The sequence below is a fragment of the Perognathus longimembris genome, chromosome 20 (genome assembly GCF_023159225.1).
Source record: "Perognathus longimembris pacificus isolate PPM17 chromosome 20, ASM2315922v1, whole genome shotgun sequence".
Classification (NCBI taxonomy): Eukaryota; Metazoa; Chordata; class Mammalia; order Rodentia; family Heteromyidae; genus Perognathus; species Perognathus longimembris.
In genome coordinates, this window is record NC_063180.1 from 2,512,948 (window position 1) to 2,538,080 (window position 25,133).

General features: G+C 39.1%; 1 protein-coding gene across 3 annotated transcripts in view; it reads right to left on the minus strand.

Annotated features, from left to right (window-relative positions):
- Cntnap5 (contactin associated protein family member 5) overlaps positions 1–25,133 on the minus strand; it is a 936,592-nt gene that overhangs the window by 426,778 nt on the left and 484,681 nt on the right. The window lies entirely within an intron of this gene.

Sequence of the window (25,133 nt, forward strand, 5' to 3'; positions counted from 1 at the left end):
TCTTTGTATTAAAAAAACTTGAAGTTAATTAAGAAATGGATGTATGTGCCTAAAACACAAGCTGAGTTTGCTTTCAGTAGCTGAGGAAGAAAGGTTGGAATACTACAAAAAATGGGAGTAGAAGTTATAGTATGAAACCCATTTGTAGCTTCTATTTTGCAAGCCATAGCCAACCACATCCTATCATGTGTGTCCTTTAGAATTTAAACACTAATTACCACAACAATAGAGTGAGCTTTCTCACAAGTAAACTCTGTCCAAATAGACATTGTCTTCCCTGTCAAAGAATCAGTGCTCTACCACTTGAGCCACAACTCAATTTTTTCCCCCATGTACACTTATTTCATCCTAGATTTCAAAAACCTTTAGAGTTGTCAAGATTTGTAAAACATGACAAAAAATGGGGCTACAAATTATATTCATGCATATAATCCTAATCCTTTGATTCTGTAGTCATTAGATAAGCATTATGACTCTGATCTAATTAGAACAAGGTAGATCATGGTAAGTGAAGCTGTCCTCTGAATCTTATTTTTTTTTTTTTGTCCTCTGAATCTTTAAGATAAGAAAATGGCACTGTGCTCCTAGGTGTGATTGAAAGGAAGTGGCTGGAGTCTTTTTCTTCTTTGTGTTTTATGTGATTTATAGAGTTTTCCACAAACAAACAGAAAAGTTCCACACTGGTAGTGTCTGCTGTGTCTTTCTTGATTTTAACCAAGCAGTCCTGGCTTAACAGTAGCCCCCAGTATCTGAACAAGGCTCTGATCAACATTACACAGAGGCCTAACCATTACAGCAACTCTCACAGTTCCCTGGAAGGATCCTCCCTTTGTTCCCAGAAGAGCAATCCTTGATGCCTTATGCTCTCATTCTCATACATGCCTGACTTAATAAGTTCTATAATGCTTGAAGAAAATATCTGAGGCTGAGTACTTCATAAGGAAAAGAAAGTTTAAGGAGTTTACAAGTTTGGAGGTTGGAAATCTAATCCAGAGTTGCTCTCAATGTCTAGGATCTGGTCACAGCATGGGGGAGAAACAGAAGGGGATACAGGCACATGTTAAGGACATCAGACATGTGTGGTGGACTTGCTTCGTAACAATTCACTCTTGAGGGAACTAGCACAGTTTGTAAGATCAGCATTAATTTTTTTCTGAATTTGGAAGCCTCATGTCCTCACTACCTATCATTAGGTTCTATGATAAATTTTACAACTCCAACACTGAAGGGCTGGGCCCCAGCTATCAGCCCATGAAATATTTCAAATCATACCATTGCTCATCCTTCTCATCAATGCCTGCATGCACTGAGATAAAGATGGAAAAGGTTCTTTTCCTTGAGGGACTCCCATAAAGAATCCACTTTTCCTTCTAACAACGTTGTCCTTAATTCACTGTAGTTGGCCTTCTCTGAGTTCTCTTTCTGGCTAGGCTTCACATTGGGCTCTGTCCTTGACCTACTTGTTCCAATTTTAACAAAAATTACAGCAACACATGGTTCTGACCACCTCTGTGACAAAGTGTTTCTAACTACCACAATCCTGAGGTGCTATATTAGCAGAATGAGTCTTATTCTAGTAGTCTTCATCCACTGATCCTCCCCTGACTCATTAACTGTAAGTCCCCACTTTCCTTTGTCATATGAAGAACTTAGCCCAATCTCTGTAACAGTATAAATCTATGGTAGTAGCCCCTCCTTACTGTCTTTCACAACTGTCGTGAATGTTTGTTTTCTGAGTAATTATTTGTTTATTGTCAAAGTGATGTACAGAGGGGTTACAGTTTCATACGTAAGGCAGTAGTAGTGTTTTTTTAATCATATCTCTGGGTATATACCAAGGCCTTTTCTTTGAAATCTCCAAAATATAGAAGTTCCCATCTTACCCCTCTTCTCAGAAAATACAGTATGAATTTGACTATTGGAACAAAGGTCTTTGAATCTTTTAATGATTTCTTTGCAGACCATCTTACAGGGAGCCCCAGTGCCATAAAAACACTTGGATGAGTACCATGAACAACAAAATACATACTGCTTCTACCCATGAAAGCTTGATTGATGGCTTCCAAGGACCTCTAAAATCCTTGAAACAGGGCTGGGGATATAGCCTAGTGGCAAGAGTGCCTGCCTCGGATACACGAGGCCCTAGGTTCGATTCCCCAGCACCACATATACAGAAAACGGCCAGAAGCGGCGCTGTGGCTCAAGTGGCAGAGTGCTAGCCTTGAGCGGGAAGAAGCCAGGGACAGTGCTCAGGCCCTGAGTCCAAGGCCCAGGACTGGCCAAAAAAAAAAAAAAAAAAAAGTCCTTGAAACAAAACAGCCAAGTTGGTGTTGGTAGAGAAAGAAAGAACTTTACATCGACTTATCTTCCCAAAGGAGGTCCTTCCATCAGAAGGCAGAAGAAACTCCAAATCAATTACTGTAGTAAAGAAATGTGGGGTCACATACAAGAGGAAGGCAATTCTACCCTGAAAGACTATAGAAGTCTTCCTTCAGAAAGTGACAATGGGCACTGGATTTTACAGAGGAGCAATAGTAACTAATTCAAGAGTAAGCATAAAGCTTAGTACTCAAGGTTCAGGCTTGTAATCCTCAGGAGGCTGAGATCAGAGGACTGTAGGTCAAAGCCAGATGGCGCAGAAAAATTGATGAGACTCCAACTGTAGAGAGAGCTGGGCTCAAGTGGTAGAGTTCCAGCCTTAAGTGGAAAAGGCAAAGGACAGCACTCAGGCCCTGAATTCAAGCCTCAGAGTATTACACACACATGCACATGCACATGCACATGCACACACACACACACACACACACACACACAAATAGGTATAAGTGTAGTCTGAAACAAGAAAAAAAATTATTTGCGCAGAAAGGCATGTGGTTCATTCAAGGACCTGGAAATTTAGCTGCAGTAGGTAATTGAAATAAGTCCCAATAGAGTCTCAATCATATCATTTTTAAGATCATGTTAAACTTCTAGAACTTTTTCTTATGGAAACACAGGAACAGGAAAGAGGGAAAAGGAAACAGATGTAGCAATTGGGATGGATATTTACACTTGTTTTTTAGAGTATTCTTAATGGACTATATTTATTAGAAGAGTGAATGTTGTACAGAGAGTGATTGGGTGACCCTTAAGATAGCACTTAATGCAAGAGCGATGGAGGATGTGTGAAGGGCTCAGTCCCAAAAGTCTGGTGGGATTAATTATGTGTATCAACCAGATTTTTATAAGGCATACAGATTAAATATTATTTCTATATTTCTGACCGTGTCTCTAGGTAAGATTAGCATTTGATTCAGTAGACAGAAAAGCAGATCGTCTTCCCAAATCTGGGGTGGGAATCATTCAATCTATTGAGGCTCTGAGGGGAGCAAAAGCAGAGGAAGAAGGGACACATAATTTGTTTTACTGCCCTGACTGACTAACAATATATCATCTCCTCAAGTCCAGAGGCTAGGACGTGTACCATCTGCATTCCTGGTTTTCAGCCTTCAAAATCATACTGAATCATAGCACTGTTTGGTTTTTGACATGTATGGGGCTTCTTGGCTCTGTATTTCTCTAGAGAAAGCTGACTTAGTGCTTATTTCAATAAGGGAGAGAAGCATGTTAATGAGAAATTCATAGGTATATTTGACTGGAGGCTCTGATTAGGACAAGAGGATGCAGTATGATGCTTACTCTGTACTCTCAACCACAAACAAGACAGCATAGATGGCTCCTAATTATGGACAGTTCATTATCTACCTAGTTGGTGTATTCTGGTAAACACTTCTTGCCTGCTAAAGTATGGGGACCCATTAATCCAAATCAAAACTTTTAAGCTAACTCTGCCATCACTTTGTATTGTTACTAATGCAACCTGACTCTTAAAGCACTCTTGGTGCCTTCCTCCCTCTTCCAGCAGGGACCTCTCCTGCATCTCTGCCCACCTTTACACTCTTGTTCCTTGATCCAATGGGCCTCTCCCCTTGCTGAGAACTAAGGCCTTTCCCACCACACCTATCCCCACCATAACTTAGTTCTCCACTGACTTTCCAATGACCTATACTCTGTGAAGAGTTTTTTTTCTCACAATTTTGCAGTGTCTTGTATTAATTAGCTAATTTTGACAACTACACAATACCTACATAATAGGATATTTGTAATTTGGGCATACAGTATCATTCTTTGAACTCTGAGGAAAAACTATGAGAGTGTTGTTAAACTTAGGCAGCACTGAATCTTTGTCATGAATATTTACTGGGGAAAAACCATACTATTTATCTGCTCCTCAGTGTTTCCTGTTATAATTGCGAGTGTAATAACTGGATTGATTGAGGGTGCAATGGAACTGGTATAATAGTCCTAACATTGCCACTGACTTGCTTTCCCATGTCCTACATTTTTTGGATGACCAGAGATGAGTCACTTCTACAACCCTGGTTTGTTTTTATCTTGGACTGAATGGTTCTGGGGTACCCATTAGTTGCTTCCTTCTTTGGCACTTCACATTGAACACACATATTATTATCATCTATCTTTTCTTTGCATCTGGCATGATTTCAATCATTTTACTCTTGCATGAGAAGTATAAGAAAGTGTTTACATTTTAAAAGAGTTTGCCTTTGGATGCTTCTAGGCATAGAAAAGGAAACACAAGCCTCTTCCTTAACAATTTATGCCTCATTGAAGGATACAGAGAAAAAGTAGCAACATATCAGAAGGTAATAATAAACAAAAGAAGCTTAAATTTTTAAAATGTCACCCGGGTATGATAGCCTATTCTCTGAATATTCTTTTCTTCTTTCCATCCTAAAATATTTTGCAGAAAATGCTAGGCTAAGACAGACCTATGTAAGGAATTAGAGTGATTGAAACTTTACTGAAGATGATGACATAGAGAAAATACATGCATCTGCTTAGCTGGAGGCTGGCTCAGGAGCTTTGCAATGAAAACCAGGTAAAAATGATAAGACTGCATACATCATTTAGGACACTTTGCCACCAAATCTGAAGTGTGTCAAATGTGAACTGAAAGCCAATAAAAGCCATACAACTAACCACATTCATCTGTGTCACAGGTAATCATCAAAAAGAAGATCTTGCTGTGATAACCTAATTATAGTAATTTCCTCATGACTGATGGTGGGGGGGTGACTATCATAACAGCCACTTTACTTCTCAACAAGAACTCACTTCCACTTTTCCTTTTCATGTGAGTACCAATCCAATCAAATTAATTGACATTTATCTTTTATACAGAGGAACCAACTTCAGAAGATGTTGCTTTGCTGTCAGATACAGTGATGAAAAGTCCTAATGGCCTGAATGTGAGCTTACAATGGATGTATTGTGACTGAGATGTATTGAACTATGACCTATTGTTTCTCTGGGTTTGAAGAACATTCCTAAGCTCAGAATCCGGCAAAGGTTCAGTTATCCCAAGGTACTCAGCACCTGATAAAAGTATCATAAGTTAAAACACAGAGGGCCAAAGGAACTGAGATGTTCTTGAAGAACAGATTCTTGTGTACACACATAGCTTAATGATTAAATGATACTCTTTGTTGTTGTTTTTTTCTGTTGAGCTCATACAAACTTCAGACCTTAGCATCAGCCAATAACAATGTTTGAACCTCCCATATAGGTGTTTCACTTGCCTATCACTGCGCTAGGATTCTACTTTCAACATTTTACATGGCTAAGTGTGTTGACTCATATCTGTAATCCCAACTAGTTTGGTGGCAGATATGGGGAACAACAGTCTCCGCCATCAAGGTTAGTCCAGGCTAAAAATCTAGAGAGAAGCCATACTTCAACCAATAAGCTGGGCATATTAGTGCCTTACTAGTGATCTCAGCTATATAAGAGGTATACTTTGAAGGCCTGTAGTATGAGGCTGGCCCCAGACCAAAAGAAAAACAAACCAACAAACCAACAAAACCCTAATACCCTACCTGAAAATAACCAAAGCCAATAAATCCCTAAGTTCAAAGTCCAGAATTGACAAAAAATTAAATGATTTTTATTTTATTTGAAACCTAGTGTTGACTTCATGAACCCTGGGTTATGGGAAAATGAGCCATTTCTGATAAACTGTTCATTGGTATTTCTTACTCTGGGCATTTTTCCTCCTGTCAATTTTTGTGAAGTTACTTTAGATTTGTTTAGACAATTCCCCTTTGATTCATTTACTACCCAACATCCACTTCACTGACTGATATTAGTGCCTCAACCCACTTAGATATATTGTGCAACACAAAAGAACATTTTATGTGTTCTTATTTAAATGACAGTCTGAACATAAATAATCTATAAATAAGAGGCCTAGGAGGAATATGAAGAACACTGTGATTTTACTACTTGTTCTTACTTTTCTTTTATGACTTCAATTCACACAAACACCAGCTTTTTTTTTAGTTGTTTTTTTTTTTTTTCAAACTGATATACAGAGCAGTTTCAGTTTCATAGGTTAGCATTGGATACATTTCTTGTACTGTTTGTTACCTCCTCCCTCATTCCCTGCTCCCCACTCTCCCTTTCCCTTTCCCCCCATGAGTTGTTCAGTAGATTTACACTAAACAGTTTTGCAAGTATTGCTTTTGTAATCATTTGTCTTTTTTACCCTGCCAACACCAGTTTTAACATAAACCTCAGGCTAGTCTCAAAAGGAGCAGTGAACTTCTGTTTATCTATTTGTAAAGATCTTAGGTCATCACAGGTCATTGTAGCCTGGAAACAGATCAGAAGTAGGATGAATTTGAATCAAGTCGGTAACAGAAGGAGAAGCTAGCAGGAAGCATCACTTGGAGAGCTGAAGGGAAGGTAGAAAGCCGCTCCCACTAGTACTCTTCACAAATATTCAGAGTGAAGTCATGTTACATTTCTTTGTTACATCCTAAGCAGTGATGGTTAAGTCCAATGTAGCTGACCCCAATTTTTTAGACCTCAGGAAAATACAGCAGATCCAGCTTGAAATTCAGCTCACCCTGACTCATTTCAGAGTATCTTAAATGTGCTGCATTCAAGGGTTATAGTATTGTGCCCAGAAGTTATTTACAAAGCATTTTCATTGTGGGTGTTTGTTTTATGTTTAATCATCATCACAACACCCTGGTGAGTGAAAAATAAAGCTAACAAAGCAAGGCTGAGCTTTGATCATGAAGCATCCAACAAAGCCAATCAAGCATTTATAATCTGGGGAAAAAGATGGTCCTAATTTGATCTAATTTTTGGGGAAAAGATTTAAACACCCATTCTCAATTTTCCAAATGGGTCTAGCCACTTTTAATTTGGCTTTTTTGAAAACTCCTGGTACAGACTATCATACTATCAGAAAATGGTAGGGGAAGACTACACTGGAAATTTAGGAAAAGTAGAGGATCAAATTAAGGTTCTTTTTCATGTTTGGGGGAAGATAAACACTTTCATATTTGCATTTTTCTGTCCAACAGATATGAATTAGTTACTGGACGCTAGGCTCCATCTTTGTTGCCTAAGAGAGATCTCAGGAGAGAGGATGTCTCTGATTTTGTTCACCCAAGGTGGGCATAGAAGTAGGCTCAGGTTCACAGAACATGTCATCCCACCTATGATTGCCACAAGAACAACATGAATGTTGTTCAAAGAGCATACACATTATTTGAGCATGATAGGAAAAGTAGTAATGAAGTGAGTTGGTAGCCCATTTGTGGCAATAAGAAGAAATAGAAAAACAAGCACTGGGAATATGTTTGATATATACCTTTAGAAATTTAAGGTTTAGGATTTTGGGAATAATGATGCCATGCACTTTGAGACAAAATCCACAGTGGGATATTGGAATTTGGGCATGGAGTGGTAGAAGAAAATAGAAACTAAACATATGACTATGCTAAACACTTTGCCTGTAAATAGGAAGATGAAACTCTACCATTATTCTAAGCACTCTTTAACTTCTGTTACCAAATACTCTATAATGTCATTTTGGAAATATAAAGCAAGACATTCAACTATATTAATAATCCTTTTGACATATTCCTTTCATGTCTAGAAATCTGCTCTGAGAAAATAAACTGAAATTGGTCTAAGATTTATACTCTGAACACTATAATTTATAATAACACAAAACTGGTCATAAAATATGGGGATCATTAAGTAAATTATGGCATATCCAAAAGACATGTTATTTTTCCACCTTTAGCAGCAGTGTTTGTGGCAAGTATTAAAGTGAGCTTATAAAGCAACATCAAATTAAATGAACAGAATACAAACTTGTACAAATGAATCATATAAAATGTGTTCATAAATAATGAGCATAGAACACAGACAAATTTGCTTAATAGTAGCTCTTTCTGGATGATAAATCGGTAGGAATTTGCAAATTTACATTAGTACAGTTCAAATTATCTGTACTTCTAGTATATTAAAATGAACAGGCATACATTTTATGAGTTTTGTATAAATTGTTTCCCAGAGACGAATTCATTTGAAAGCTTTTATCACGCATGTATTCAGAGTTAGTGATTACTATTAAGAAATTAGTATAGATTATTTAAGAAAAGAAAAAAGATAATAGTGACAGAAGAAACTGCTTTTGAAATTCAATGAGCACTGCATTTTAAGTGGTTTTTCTCCCTGAATAATTTCAAAATTGCTTCTTTCCTCTATTAAAGTTTTTAGTCATTGCTCTGTTTAACTTAAGTAGGATAAAATAATAAGTCATTACTTGGGTCTGTATAAGGTATAGGGGTGTTCATGTTTCCTTTTCTTCCTTAAACTACCTTTCTTCACCTGCAAACAAGTGAAGTTGGTACTGTAACACATAGATCTACAGTGCCTTTGTTTTTAGAGTAATTTTAGTTTAATAAATTAGTAGCATTAATATATGAAAAGCATAATGAACTCACTAGTTGCTGGAAAATCACTAGAAAAGTTGTAAGTATATGAAAAGAACAAGAAGAGCTGATTGGCCTAGAAAATAAACATTTTCGACTTTGGATTGTCTATTTAATACTGATCATGTAATACGTCAGCATTCACTTTTACCAATAGTATTTATGCAAAAAGCTCATCTAATTCTATAAACATTTTAGAAAATATTTCTAATGAAAAAAATTAAATACAAAAAGGAAATAAGTAAATGCAACAAAGCCTATTAAAAGGATGAAGGATAAAAATTTAAATAATCACTCAATAAATAGTAGAAAAATCACATAACAAAATTTAGAATATTTTCATGATTAAAAACTATCAACAAAGTAGTTGTAGAAGGAACATCTCTCAGCACAGTTAAGCCCACATATAAAGAGTTCACACTAAAATCAGCAGTAAGTATAAAAATAACAAAAACAAATAAACTACAACAAAACATTTCACGGAAGGTCAGGAACAAGAGAAAAGTGCTCCTTTTCACCTCTTCATTATAACAGATTACTAGTAGCGCTAGCACAAGCAGTTAGGACAAAAAAAGTAAAGAAAAAGAAATGAGGAATCCAAGCTGGAAAAGGAAAACTAAAACAACAACCACAACAGCAAAAACTCTTTTGCAAGCCATCTACACTACACGCAAACCATGTAATTTATTCATACAACAAATGAATCGAGTAATTGGCATAAAAAGCTAGTTTGAAGGCAGGTTCAGTATTTCAAATCTGTGTAATACTAGCTATCTGAGAGGTAGAGATCTGGGATCATTATTTTGAGTCCATCATTGGCAAAAAGAAGTTTGTGAGACGTGAGATTGTATCATGACTACAAATACATTAAAAGGGTTCTATACAGACAGTGATGAAGAAAATAAAAAGTAAACTAACAAATAAGATAAATGTTTCAATTTCTACATCTGTTCAGGTTAATAACCAAAATATACAGGAACCCATCCAACTTAGTAACCAATTCTAAATAAATCTAGCTTAAAAGTAGAAGACTTAAGTAGAGATTTATTTTTTAGAGAAAATATGCAAATGTTAAGAACAGTAAAAAGAATTTGACATTGGTCATCATCATGAATATGCTAATGAATCCACATTGAGATGTCACTGCATATATTTGTAACAATAGTTATTATTAAAAAGACAAGAGGTAAGGCATGCTGGTGAGGATGAACATGAGAAGAAATACATTCTTGTATTCCCAACTGTCATTCAAAATAAGAATGTATAAATAAATATAGTGAAGTATTTATATGACATATATATGCCTTAAAATACACATTCTATACATATGTTTTTATATATGCATAATGAACTACTACTTAGATATAAGAAAGACAAATCTTTCATGTGAGACAATGCAGATGATCAAGGACATACTACACTAAATGAAATAAGCTAGGTGCAAGAAAAAGAATAAATAGAATTTCAAGAAGATGACCTTATCAAAGCAGAAACTAGAGAGTATTTATTAGGATTAGGAATGGGGAAGTAGAAGTTCATCAAATAATGTGAACTTTCAGGTATATGATAAACATGTTCTCCATGTTGGACGAATAGTGAGTTGTTTAAACTAATTCAGTTGCATTGTTTGTGTATATCAACTCACAATTACATATGATGAATATACAGTCCTTGCTTATTTGTTTACTTTTATGCCAACACTGATGCTTAAGTTCAGGGCCCAACACTGTTCCTTTGCATTTTTGTTCAAGATTGGCACTCTACACTTGAGCCACACTTCCACTTCTGGATTTTTTAGATAAGTGTCTCACAGATTTTCTTTCAATGGCTGGCTTTGACAGCAGTTCTCAGGATTTAGCCTCCTGAGTAATCAGGAGTTAGGATTACAGGTGTGAGCAACTGGTACCTGGCAAAATCTTTTATTTCTTAAACATTTAAAGTAAAATCAATAAGAATATGTGTTACTAGATTTCTGACATCGAGGGTGACAGTCTAATCAACACTTTAGTAGTTTTACAATGCATGCTGCAGATGTAATTTAAAATTTTGTTACTACATCTTAACAAGGCGCTATGTGTGTGTGTACTATGTTAACTTTAATGTTAGTTTTGTGTTATTTAAATAAAAATATAACTGTTATTTAAACATGTAATCAAATTAATTTTTTTTGTTTTCGTGTTAGTGCTCTCCAATGTACATTAAATCACATCTCAGCTTGCATTAAGCTTAGTTCAACCATTCAGAAGTCACAATGACAGTAATAGTGTAGTGTGTCATGTAATGGTGATTATAGAACTGTGCTTTTCAACTTTGGTTGGATAGAATTTGCATTGCTCTTTATGCAAAAACTCCTATATACTGGCCCTTATTGGTCAAAGACATTGTAGTAGAAACACCGAATCAATTCTCTTTGCCTTTTTCAGAAGTGCTACTTCTAATTATTGGAGGCATTCCATGTACCAAAACAGGTGCCTACATTCTCTCACTTTCCATGCACTTATGTGTGGTCAGGGAACTGAGCCTGGCTCAAGAAGCATGGGCAGGCAACAGCCTTGAGTAGGACTCTCTGGAATGTTCCTTAAATGGAGCTGCTTCAGCTTCAAGGCAGACTCCTTTTCTTTTCATCTGTTTTATTCTTTGCCTCTTAGCATGTGGATGCAACACCTGTAGCTCTTGTAGCCTGTTAAGATACTCAAGAGGGAAGAAAAGGGATATCAGAAAGATCAAAAGATCTGGGTACATGACTACCACATTTTGAAAAGAAGGAGCTATCATTGCTGCTCTTATTTCAGGAAAAGAGTAAAAAAAAAAGGATAAGCTCATACCTGTTATTAAAGTCTTGCCTAAGGTAAGCATCTGAGTTGATTTCAACTTTTATTTAATTGCCATTCACTTAAAATCATTTTAATATTTAAATATATATACAGTATATACATACACACACACACACACACACACACATATATATATATATATATATATATATAATGTGAGTATGGAATGCACTTACTTAAAGTCATTCAAATATTTAAATGCTTATACAATGTGAGTATGAAACATTAAAAGCCAGATTCAGTAAAAACCCTGTAATGTGACCCACGCATCACAGTATATGACTTTAGTCACAACAGTTGAAAAGCAAAGGTTGCAGAATTGTGTGTTTGACACAAGCTTATACTACAAAGCAAGTCACTGCCACAAGCAAAATAACAAAAATACAGCTAGGTATCTGTGACCCAATAATCTTTTGTAATCATCCATTATAAATTTCAAAAACACTCTTTTCATCAAGGTAGTAATCTTGGGACACTAAAATCATTATGAATTCAAAAGTTAAACAGTACTCTTAGGTGAACAAAAATGAATCAATCTAATGTCTAATATTTAAAAGAGTATTTTATAAACTTAAAACTTTGAAGTACTTTTAAGAAGAAGTTGACTGTCAAATCTAAGATATAAAATTATCAATATAGCATGATCTTTGCTCTGTAAGACATCTTTTGTAAAGTGCAAAAATTAAATTCATATAGATGAGAGCAGTATTTTCCTCTTGATTGGTTGCTGCTTTATTCTGTATATTTCACATATAGAAAATGCTTTAAAATGTTCCAATGAAGCATTCTCTCATAATTTTAAGTAATTATTTTTGAGGTGAGTAACTACAACTTATCACTGTTAGCATTTCCCTAGCCTCAGCTCCTCCCACTAGCCCCTAGATCCACCCATACCTAATGAGCCACTCCTACTCACTACCTAACTACTTCCCCCTTTACCCCCAGAGAGAGAAGCTGCCACCTGGATAAGGTGCAGATGCCATGTAGCTCTCTCTCCCACAGGAACTATGGCCCCACTAATAAACCTCCTTATGAACCTTCTTCTCCTGCCTGTGATTATCTCCGCATAGTCCTCTGGGATGGCTGAGACCTATGCTTTCGTTGGTGCTGAACCTGGCATAAACCCTGGTGGATTTGCTCCCCTATTTCTGGGGGGTCCAAGCTGTCCCCGGGACCTATTCTGCTGTCCTAAGCCCACCCAGAGGACCACCGAGGTAACTTCTGACCGAGCGCTGTACTTCCATCCACCAGGACAATCTACAAATTTGCCCTCACACTCAGGTTAGGTAATAATCTAACCCAGGGCTCGGATTTGATTTTCTTATTTACTATAGGGCCACAGGGCTGTGGCTTCAGGGCCACACTAAAAATCTTGGCGCCAAGTTCTGAGCCCCACTCCAGGCAACCGTAGCATAGGGCCACAGGGCCATGGCTTCAGGACCACACTCTGTGCTCGGTCCAGGACACAGCTACTGGGGTGACTGCCTCATTGCTGATTGTCTCCTACATTTCAGCTGACCAGAGTAATACTGAGGATGCTTGGTATTTAACTCCTCAGCTCCACTTACCATGGGAGGGGCACAATCTAAAAGCTGCTCAAGTTTGAGCCCAATCTTACAAGTTTGGAATATTTTACAGGACTAACATAACTTACATAACTTCTATGAGCGCTCGGGCAGATGGAGTTCTCTCTCTCTCTCTTTCTGCCTCTCTCTAATCTCTGCCTGCCTGCCAGTGATAGGATGGGCTAGTACTAGCTTCCAAAGGTACCAATATTTGTTTAACATCTGCTTTGAAAGACACAAAGAAAGGTTTTCTGTTCTTGTTATTGATGTTTGTTAAGCTTGGAGATTCGATTAAGTTCTGCTTGCTGTTGGCTAAATCCTAAGTTTTCTCTAGCATTGACCACGTGGTGGAAAATAGAATTGGTTTTATCAAGCACCATCTTGGTTCCATCAAGGTTCCAAAAACCCTTGGAGGTGGAGTCCCACCCATCCTCCAGGTAATGGGCGTGCCAAATTCCTCAAGACTGGGCAGGGATGTGGAGACTCAAGCTCCTGGTAACCCTGTCCCCACACCCTAAACTCTGTAACTGTGGCCTTGCAATTCAAATATGCCTTGCAATTCAAATGCTGGAAGATGAACATGTCTTGCTGTGAGCCTGCTAAGGCTCCGACCAGCTCCACCGCCATTACGACGTGCCATGTTTCTGTGTTCTGTTCGTGTCCTGTCTCCCATCTCCTGGACCTTCTCTGGTCATAGCATCCCACTTCAGCTCCCCATTGGAGATGAACTGGTTTCTCAAACTCTGGCTTCTCAATTTTCTCGCCGGATAATCTGTAAAAATTTTTGTTTGCTGGAAAAGTTTTTTGTTTTCCAACTCATCATGTGGTTCTAAAATATGAGCAAAATAATATCATTTTGCCACTGGAATTCCAGAAAACTTACATGGCCAGTTAAAAAAAAATTTCTAAGCACACCCCAAAGCTTGTGCACAAGTGTCTGTAGGTCTGTCTGTCTGTCTGTTGGTAAAACATGTAAAAACTAGCATCATGGTTTCAAAATTACTTGCTTTTGACTACTATTTTAACTTACTTTTAAGTCTTGTGTTAAACTGAGCTTTGCAGCCTGTGGGTGGAGTCACAGTGAACAGCCTGGAGGCAATTCGGACTCTTATCACCAGACTACAAGCCAAAAGAAAAAAAAAAACAGGTTTTAAACCCAAACTGATCATGTTTGGGTACAAGCAAATGTGTCTAAGATTCCAAAAGGTTCTAATATGCAGCACATGGTATAAGTAGAATGATGTAAAACCAGTGTGTTATTCTTTATGTCCATCTATGCTAAAAGTCAAGTGTACATCTATTCCTGACAATTCTTTGGTATAGACTAAGATTTTTCTTCTCCAATTTTCTTTCCTGTGCTCTCATAAAGTCTTTAAGTTCAAGGGACCAGAGTCATTTTGGAACAAGTTTGCAAATGTGGCTACTAACCTCAATTTCCCTGACCCAGGATTGATATTTTGCTTTATAAGTTGCAGGTCGACATGTGTGCTAGCTACATGGACTGCGGTGGTCCATGGCTACAGGAAGCTGCCTCCACAGTCTGCTCCCAAACTGCCTGGTTTCACTACTAGTGATTCCTTATTCTCTCTCTCTCTTTCATGGAAAACTTCTCAGGGAATCTAGGAGTCCTGTGAAGATTTTGACAGGCCCAGAGTGCTCCTGCCCTGGCTCTGCCCCACCCCCTCCCAAGGTTAGATTTGGGCTTATAGCAGGCCTATCATGACAGAGTTGCAACTGAGGCTTAACTCCAAAGTTAAAACATCCAAGTTACATTTGTTGGCCACAGGGTTGCCTTGGAGTAGCTTTGGTGTCTTCCCCCTCTATGTCTCAGAAACTGTCTGTGTCTCAGAAACTGTTGTGGCTGCTGCAGAGAGCAGACTTGGTTGGCCTTTGGTCTGTGTGGATTTTGTGACTAGGAAGATGGTTAAAGGCCCAAGCCTTCTAAAATTAAACCAGTAGGGCACCAGCCTACAAAAGCCAGAGTACTCAGAGTAAGCAACCAGGGAAAACTGGGAGATTTCAAATGTCTTTCATCAGTCTTGTGTAGAAATTTGCAGGCAACCCAGCAGGAGGTGTGACAATATATCCAGGGGACTCTGAGATGCCACTACACCGTCACCCAGATCCAACTCATCTCTCCTAGCTGCCTCCATCACACCTGACTAACGAAGCCTGCTGATTCAGGATGGAAGACACAGCCACTTTGGATCTGCTGAAACTGAGACTTTTACATTGTCCTGACCCTTTGTCCTCTTGACTGTTATTCATTTGTGTTCTCTTCCACCTGCCAGTAAGGTTACATGATATGATTTGATGGCACATGGATCTCATTCAGTCTGCTACTCTCTAAGTGTTACAGCAGAACTCTGGCAAATATTTGTTGGTCAATTCTCAACAAGTTACAGGTAAGCTCTATTCCTATTGTTCTCCTATTGCTTTAATTGGAAATAAAAAAGGGCTTTTATGGCTAAGACTCCTTGGATTGCAGTTCTAAGCCAGCCTGGACAGAAAGAAAAAAATATTCCTCTAAAACTCTATCTCCCAACTAACCAACAAAGAGCCAGACTGGAAGTTTGGCTCAAGAGAAACAGCCAAATGCTGAAAGCAACACTGTGGCTCAAGTGGTAGAGCACTAGCCTTGAGCAGAAGTGCTCAGGGACAGTGCCCAGGCCTTGAGTTCAAACCCCATGAATGCCAACTGGGACAAGGTATCCAAGCATTGAGCACCTAGACCTTCAGGCCGAGGTCAATCCTGACAATGAGGAACCATGGGGAGGAGTAAGAGGAGATGAAGTCTCATCTTAAATGGAGTCAATTTAAACTTACCCTTTCAAAATTAATCAGAGGTGGGAGACCAAGAGGAATAGTTGTTTACCCACCTTATATCCATACCTGTACATTTTCCATCTGGACAGAAACTTGCACTCCTGCCTTTATGCCTCTGACTGCTTACTCCCAACCAGTCCACTATCCCTAAACACTTCCTTACTGTCCCCAGTCCAGTTATTCCTCCTTCCTTGTAATGGGCCACAATTGAGTTTATGTTCCAAATGGAACTTTTCTGGCTTGTGCCCAGGGTGTGTTCTCCCTCCCATGTTGTTCATGTTAGTTCGTCCTGGGAACTTAGCCTTTTGCCTGACCCTTTTCAAGTCTCTTTTAACAGGATAACATCACTCACCCAGAACGCCACCTGGGAACTTGCAGTTCAAGACCATCCTCTTACTACACTGCTCTGCTCAATGCAGATCTGGACCCTGAAGACCCCAGACCCAGTGACTCCTTGATGTGCCCAAGCTGCAGGAGGTAGCCAGAGGAGACCATGACACCCATTGGCCCTGATAACCATTCTTGTGGAAATGATGAGGACTTTTACCAACCAAACTGGATGGTACCAGGCCAAATGACAAATCAGGGACCCCTGACTACTTCACCCCTTTAGAGCAGGAAGTAGCTCCAGAAGAAACAACCTCTGCCCATACTCCCAGCCTGGTACCCCTCCTCTGTTATCAATAAACAACAGATGGTGGAATGTTAGCATTTCCCTAGCCTCAGGCCCTCAGCTTCTCCCACTAGACCCCAGATCCACCCATACCTAATGAGCCACTCCTACTCACTACCTAACTACTTCTCCCTTTACCCCCAGAGAGAGAAGCTGCCACCTGGATAAGGTGCAGATGCCATGTAGCTCCCTCTCCCATGGGAACTATGGCCCCACTAATAAACCTCCTTATGAACCTTCTTCTCCTGCCTGTGATTATCTCCGCATGGTCCTCTGGGATGGCCGGGATCTATGCTTTCAGTCACCTTCAAAAAAGTTTTAACAGTAACCTAAAATAGTTTTTCAAGAGAGCATTTCAGTAACCTGACAGTCTGTGACTGCTCACAGTCATGTCTTTGATGGCAATCACTGCTGTTAGGACACAAGGCATACCAGGGGGTGATTCCAGGATCCTCGTATTATGGGTTTAATGAGTTTATAAAACAAATCAAATGGAGGATGTCTACTCTTCCATCTTGGAAAGAACTAGGAAGAAACCTGCTGTCTATGGCCTAGAAGATGAACAGAGAATTTCATGGCCCCTACCACACTTACAGCTCCAACCTTCCAGACTGCTGATCCATGAAATAAAAATCATTGTTTATCATATTTTGCTACAGGTATCTGAATGAATTAGATAATGACACTCTACTATTTTTACCTATTCATTTTTAAGCCACATTTTCCTTCATATGACCTTGAACTCTTTCATATTAATTTTGCCAAAGAAAGGAAAAGAAGCAACTATTCAGAAAGCTAGCAATATATAAATAATTTTTCCAAAGAATGAGAAGCACACAGAACAGATGCAGTATAAGAATATCAGATGGGTCAAATGACAGTGGAGAGCAGTGGAAACGTGGTAAAAGAAGACATGATATGTTAGCTGTTATTTCAATTGATTCCTTCCATCAAGGAAAAGTATCACTTATCACAGAGCTCACTCATGGAGATGAAACATGATCCTAGGGCCAAGCTGAAGAGATTATAGGCTTCACTAGACAGGAAGGAGGTTTTTTTCAGAGCAATTTTCATGAGCCCTTGGGTCACAGAAAGGTAAGAAAAATGCTATTGTCAGTAGATGTGTGTGATGTGTGTGTGTGTGTGTGTGTGTGTGTGTAAATGTGCCTCAATGTATGATAGAGCATGTATAGACTGTGATTGAGTGTTCAGGTTAATCTATCTATCTATCTATCATCTATCTGTATCTGTCTATCTGTCACTTATCTATCCATCCATCTATCTGTTTTAGTGACAATGTTTTCTTGATTGCAGAGTTGCAATAAAGAAATATGTTTCAATGTATTTCAAGATTGCAGCAAAGCAAATACAAAATGTTAAATGCCCGGTGTTATTACTCATCTGCATTTTTATTTTATCCAAGTCCACTGGGCAACACCTTTTGAAAATCATTATTTTAGAGGCATCCATCATTTGATCAAGTTTAGATTCCAGCGGTCATTAAATTTCCTCAAATAAATGAGTGGATAAAAATGTAATACCAAATTCCAAACCTACTTCAAGACTTATGCAGTTTGTAAAGAAACTTACATTCAGATTCAGGAAAAAATATGAAGAACCACCAAACTACCTTTATTATTTAGGAACTATATGTGGCTTAATCAGTTGTCTATGTGAAACAGTACATAAATTTGACTTACATGCAAAATTCAGCTGAGTGGTTGATAGAGTCTTCATTTGCTCTTCAGGGCTCAGGATGTTTGCTGTGGACTCTACATTGTGATAACCATGCTACAGATGGATTTGAATATCAATACTTCAGAGGAGATAACATAATGGCCCCATTTTACTTATATAGATACTGTTTAGTCACTTTCCCAAAGCAATCTGGTGGAGTGAATCATGGGGAGAGTGGGCATCAGGAGCACAGGTAAGCAAACTCTGCACCCACCTTCAGGACAATTCCTCAGCTAGGGACATAGAAAAATTTCCAAAATTAGCCATAGTGGTTGGACTATCACTTTGTGTATTTAGGGTTGTCCATTGCCTGTGCAATTCCATGATATCAATTATTTGGAGACATAGCCACAGAATGAATAGATGCAGTCCATGGCTCCAAAGTAAATTCAACAACTGTTGTTTTGCTACTAGCCACTTGCTTTTTTTTCCCATCTCTACTGTAAGCTGACAACAGAAATAACATGAATTTTTTCACTATACTCTCTCAGTGTGTGTGTGAGTATGTGTGTGTGTGTGTGTGTGTGTGTCCATGTGCATGGTTTGAACAATGGGACAATGGTTTGAACTCAGGGACTGGATACTAACTCCAAGCTTTTTCTTACTCAAAGATAGTGCTCTACTACTTAAGCTTTAGCTTCACTTTTGGCTTTTTACTATTAATTGGACTTAAGAATTCGACAGACTTTCATGCCCTAGCTGACTTTGAGCCAGGATCCTCAGATCTCAGCATCCTTGAGTGGCTAGGATTACAAGCATGAATGACTGGTACTTGTATGCACTCTTTTTTAATTGAAAAAAAATCATGATGAAACCTAGAATGACGTAAAGGAGAGTTCAGCTAACTACTAGGTTATTCTATTACTCTACTTGCTGAGGAGGTGTAACAGAGGAAGCGCCACTCTATAGAAAGCACCATGATCAGGTCAATTCATACCTTATACTATGTATATATAATCTATATCAAAGGTACTACATCCACACTTTAATGGACCATTTATTTTCTGATTGTTTATTACACAGTGCTAGGGTTTGAGGTGAAGAGTTTGAGGAAGTATTGAGATTTTGTTTTAAATGACAGCTTTTAAATCTCTTACTTTTACTGCATTTTGGAATGGGGAGGATTGTCCTGTAGTCAAATTAAGCTGTAAAGATTACATGGAATTATCTCCATGGAGCAGCTTTTAAATCTCCAGGGAATGTACAGGTCCTACAAGAAGAGGATGACGGATTGAAATGTGAATGTTTCCTGAATATAGCCTAATGGAGAGGTTGGAGATACATGAAGCAAAGGTTGTTTCCTTGAGCTTTGAATTGCCACATTATAATCAATAAAGATTAACATACCTTACATACCTGGTTTATTGATTACTCAAGCCTCTTGACAAATTCTGAGCTTCCCAAGGCTCAATAACCACATCTGAATCTATAAACCCTAGCTAAGGACAAAATCAGCATCATTTCCAAAATTCCTGGCTTTGCTCCATAGTGACTTGGAAACTTGGAACAAAGCTAATATTGCAGGAGATATGATGCCTTTGGGGAAATTTTTAAACTTGAGTATAGGAATGAAAGAATTTATACTTCAGTATTTAAAAGAACAAACTATTTCTGTTCCTTAAGGAATTTCAAAGAAACAGGCCAGTAATGTGCCTGTGGGAGGGGGATAATGATGTGAATTCTCATTGAGACAAGGTGATGGAGTCAATTTAGGAGAAAAAAGTTGCATTCTTTTTCCTTTATATTATGAAGGTGAAAGTTAAGGCTATCTACCTTCAGAGTAAAAGTGTTTTCCAAGTGCATTAGTGTTAAATGGACTCTCCATGCCTCATATTAAGGAAACTGCCAATTAATTCTTGAGGAACAAAGTTTTCTAGGAAAAATTTAGAAAACTTGAGAAGTACTATAAGCAGTATATAAAAGTATTTTAAACGTTGAAGTTTAGATTATTGCAGATAAAAAGATAAGAGTGTCAACATCTAGACAATTGTATTTTCACTTCTTTTTCTCTTTCAACTCACCTGTTTCTGCTCTACCCAGTCAATGACTGTATTAATATGACCTTTTATCATGATTATTTATAATCATTTTATTAAAATCTATGTGTCATGGCTGTGCTTGTAATCCTAGCTATTATAGAGGCTGAGATCTGAGATTATGGTTCGATATCATCCCCGGCAGGAAAGTCCATGAGACTCTTTTCTCCAAGTAACCATCAAAAAGCTAGAAATGGAGATGTACCTCAAGAAATACAGTGATAGCCAAGAACATAAATGGCCAAGGACAGTTTTCAGGCCCTGAATTTGAGCCCCAGGAGCAGTACCACCCCTAAAAAATAAAAGAGAGAGAAAAAGAGAGAGACAGAGAGACAGAGACTTAGTTAAATATCTATAGAGGCTGTAGAGGTTTCCTTCAAGGTGTTGTCATAAGGATTTTAGTTATTCCACATAAGGTTCAAGCTCTCCTGATTTCAGCACCAATGAGACCAAGAGAAATGATGTTTCCTTACCTTCTTAGGTTTTCATTTGGACAATAGATTTGGCAGGATAGCAAACCGTGGTGCTCTTCATTGTTTATGACACTTATCTAATCTAAAACTCCAGAAGTGTGTGATCCGTTTTTGTATTCCTTTGTTAACAGATTGAGTTAAAAAGGAACTGATATATGATAAATTACTTTATTTGGAAATAATATTGCAGTAGGGATGGGAACTAGTAAATAATTCCATGGCTCACATCTTCTCTCCAGAACTCAAGAAAAGTGTAATAGCAAACCAACATAAGTGAATTCGGCAATTGGTAACCTAAGCTAATGTAAATAAGTAGAACTGTCATAGTCCTTTGGCACAAGACAAGAATGGGCCAATAATGTCACTTGACCTTTTGTAGGGAAGTAAATTTTCCAAACAAAGGGAGTTAAAACTCTCTATAAATCTTTTGAAGTGCTGACAATCTTTACCCTAAATGGGATTTCTTCAAGTAAACTTACTTTACACTTTAAAACTCAATGGCAATTTTCAAAGAAATGAGTTAATATGAAAATACAAACTATAACATAGTAATTATAAGCCAGGTGCTGCTGGCTCATGTCTATACAACTAGCTGTTTAGAAGGAGGCTGAAATCGGAGGATCATGATTTGAAGTCATTTCAGGCAGGAAAGTCCATGGAACTTTTATTTAACACACACACACACACACACACACACACACACACACACACACACACACACACAGCTGGAAGTGGAGTTGTGGTTCAATTAGTAGAGTGACAACCAAAAACAAAAATGTTCAGGTACAGCTCCCATGCCCTGAGGACTGGCACCAAAGAAATTCACTATAAGTTATATTTATAAAGGAGAAGGAAAATATCTGGATCAATTATATGCTATCGCATTTCCAAATACTTCAGAAACCATATTGCAAAAGAGTTAAGTTTTGACAATAGATAAGAAGATGCTTCACTTTTGCCATGGATAAGAAAAGATCAGTTTAAGGCATTCAGATCAGAGATTATGAAGTAGCATTTTTTTTTAACTATTCCTTCTGTTAAATGTAACTTAAAAATAAAACAATGCAAATCATATATAAAATAAATGTACTACACTATTGGTGGGAATGTAAATTTGTTCAACCACTCTGGAAAACAGTAGGACAGTTTCTTAAAAACTAAACATAGAGCTTCCCTATGGCCCAGCAATCCCACTCCAAATAATCACAAACAAGGCCACACTAAAGCTACTATCACAACCATGTTCACTGCAACATTACTTACCATAGCTAAGATATGGAACCAACCCAGATGCCCCTCAGTAGCTGAATGGATCAAGAAAATGTGGTATCTATACATAGAATTCTATGCTTCCATCAGAAAGAATGGTATTGCTTCATTCATAAGGAAATGGAAAGACCTGTGGAAAATTGTATTAAGTGAAGCAAGCCAGAGCCAAAAAAACATAGGCTCCATGTTTTCCCTCATTTGTAAATAATTAGTATATGTCTAGGATAGTCTTAGCAGAGGATTACAATATCTCAATAGCTAGGTAGACATGACCATATAAAATAATGCTAGTTGAGTTTTTTAATGAACTGTGTGAATTATTTCTTTTGTCTTTCATTTTCTCCCCTTTGGTGTATCCAATATTGTCACTGTAGTTGATTTTGGTACCCTGTATCTTGTATATATGTTTATCTGATTTGAGAAAGGGAAGGGGAATAACAAAATAGTGAGACAAAGGATAAATGGTGAACCAATGCAACAGTGAAACTCACTAAAGAGTATGTTAGAAATGAACCTTCCAACTTAGTGAAAAGAGGAGTCAATGAGGTGGGAAAACAGCTAAAAAACAAGGGAAGTGAGGGAGGAGAGAAGATGGCTCTGTCACGATAGGGAGGCACCCCAACTCGCTCCAACTGAATAGTGAGCTGGGAACTCCAGCACCCAACACCCCATCAAGAATCCAGCAAACCCAACAACCAGAAGCAACAGAGAAACACAGGAAATGAAAAAGAACAAAAAAAAGAAGAGCCTATAACCTGCATGGAGCCGGAAAATCTCCAGGGTACCCCCCCACCTGCCGACCCTGGCCCAAACAGGGCCAGGCTAGGAAAGGGGACCCAGCACCAACAAACCAACTGCCAAAAAGTCATTCCAGGAGCACAGAGTCTGGACAGCAAGAGCTCCACAGACCCCAGACAGAGTGCAGACCACTCAGATAGACGGCAGCAGTGAAGGACCGGAGGTGCAGGGATGGAATGGCTGGGATCAGATGTAAACAGCAGGGGAACCTGAGATGCAGACGGGGAGAACCGGGGCCACCACCACCAAATGACCGATCACTACACCCCAGCACCACAGCCCCGAAAAATCCACAGCAGTGTGGGATACACACTCAACCCAGGACAAGTAGGCTCCCCATTACCCCCCCCCAAACGGGAGACCAGCTCTAGCAGGGACCCAAACCCTATAAAGAAGCTAGAGCTCCCTCCCTACCTTGAAGGAATAAAGCAGCTCCATAGCTGGCAGCACTAAGACCTCTGGGAAGATGTGGGAACTAACAGAGGCAGAAGAGTGCCAAGGCATCCCCCCCCAAAGCCCCAGCAGAGCCGCCTGAACCTGGCTGCACCGGCCCCGACCCCTCCCCAGCAGGGGCCCAGGGACTGGTAGGCTTTGGAAGCCCCAGGCTCGCTGGTGAGCAACACCAGCACAGCAGGGTCTCCTGGGCCTGAACACATGCCCCCTCACAGCGGAGGCACAGAGAGTTGTGGGCACCAACCTGCACCCAGACACTTGATCCTGCAGGGGCCCATGCATACAGCCCCCCACAACAAATTCGTGAGAGCACCCTCCAACAATTCAGGCAACTCATCCCCAAAGGAAGCACTAGAGTGCATACACACGCGCCCCCTGGAGGGCCAGCGTGGGCCAGCACGCTAGCCCCCCAGCAGGAGGACCTCTTGCCCAAACCCCTGCAGGAGTGCACAAGCGGGCACAAGTGAGGGTGACCACCTTAGCAACAATTAAGAAGGTCATGCTCACCCATTGGGTAGTAAGATCCAACAACCAAACTCAAACCCAGAGCCAGGACACAAACAAGTCTCCCACTGACAGACCAGCGGGAACCAGCACAAAGCCAACCCAGGGAAGCCAGCAACAGATCGCCAGATGTGCAAATCACAAAGAAATATAACAAATTTCATCAAAGGGCAAGCCAACTAGCCAGCTCCCAAAAGCAGTACGACTGAAGAGTAGATGGAGAATAAAAAAAAACAACTGAGACTATGATAGCAGAAATGATGGACAGCCTCAGAAACAAAATCAGAAAACAATTCCAGGAGTTTAGAGTGGAAGTCTCGAAGGACATGCAAGAAGCCAAGAAAGAAATGGAGGGCTGGGGAGATAGCCTAGTGGCAAGAGTGCCTGCCTCGGATACACAAGGCCCTAGGTTCGAGTCCCCAGCACCACATATACAGAAAACGGCCAGAAGCGGCACTGTGGCTCAAGTGGCAGAGTGCTAGCCTTGAGCGGGAAGAAGCCAGGGACAGTGCTCAGGCCCTGAGTCCAAGGCCCAGGACTGGCCAAAAAAAAAAAAAAAAAAAAAAAGAAATGGAAGCAAAAATGAATACAGTGCAAACCTTCATTAAAGAAGAACTTAACATCTTGAGAAGTGAAATGCATGAAAAAATAGATTTAAAATACAACTCTTTAAAGGAAGAAATTTCCACAATCAGAGCTGATCTGGCAACCATAAATAGCTCTCTGACATCCATAAACTCCGCACTTGAATCCACAGCACAAAGAATTGACCATACTGAATCCAGAATCTCTCTCTTAGACGATGATGCAGCCGACAAGGTCCAGAAAATTACCACACTCCAAGAAACAGTAAAGCTCCAGGGCAGACTAATCCAGGAGCTAGTGGAAAAAGACAAGAGATATAATCTGTGCATAATTGGAATAGAAGGAGCCGAATACCAGAGCAGAGGGCTTCAACATATTTTCAATAAAGTGATTGCAGAAAACTTCCCCAACTTCACAAGGGATCTCATCCAGGTAACCGAAGCATATAGAACGCCTGGCAGACCAGACCCAAGAAAATCCTTGCCCAGGCACATAATAATCAAGACTTCAGATCTCAAGAATAAA